Here is an 824-nt window from a genome sequence, read left to right as displayed (position 1 = left end):
GGAGGGAAGGAAAGAAAAATGAAAATTCCAAATCATATTGGCTTTAAAACCCTACTTTAAAAATTTTTTTAAAGTGTCACCTTTAGTAATGAATGAACAAAAGAAAAAAAGTGCTGCTTTGGTTATTATTTCTATGTTCATCTTGAGCACAGCATATTGCATATCCTGAGATAGGATAGATTTCTAATGAAATTACAATGTTTAGTCCCTTGGACACAGACCTACCTCATAGTATTTTTTTCTTTACTTTGACATAAGCCATCTGCTATGGAATTTATTCAGTTAAAACAATTATCAAAATCTGTTTTTTGAGAATTTGAACTTTTTCTTTTATAACACTAAATAAAAATCACTAATAGAAAATATATTTTATTACCTAGAATACAAATACTAAAAGAGTCTCTCCATTATTAGAACTGGCATTATAAATATGATAAGAAATCTATTTTTTAAAAACCATGTACCATGGGCTTCCCTGGTGGCACAGTGGTTGAGAGTCTGCCTGCCAATGCAAGGGACACAGGTTCAAGCCCTGGCCCGGGAAGATCCCACATGCCGCGGAGCAGCTAGGCCCGTGTGCCACAACTACTGAGCCTGAGCTCTAGAGCCCACAAGCCACAACTACTGAGCCCACGTGCCACAACTACTGAAGCCTGTGCACCTAGAGCCCGTGCTCTGCAACAAGAGAAGCCATGACAATGAGAAGCCCGCGCACCGCAACGAAGAGTAGCCCCTGTTCGCCACAACTAGAGAAAACCCGTGCACAGCAACGAAGACCCAACACAGCCAAAAATAAATAAATAAATAAATAAATAAATTTATTA

The sequence above is a fragment of the Balaenoptera physalus genome (assembly GCF_965194825.1).
Source record: "Balaenoptera physalus genome assembly, chromosome: 6".
NCBI lineage: Eukaryota > Metazoa > Chordata > Mammalia > Artiodactyla > Balaenopteridae > Balaenoptera > Balaenoptera physalus.
Note: the sequence above shows the minus strand (reverse complement) of the source record.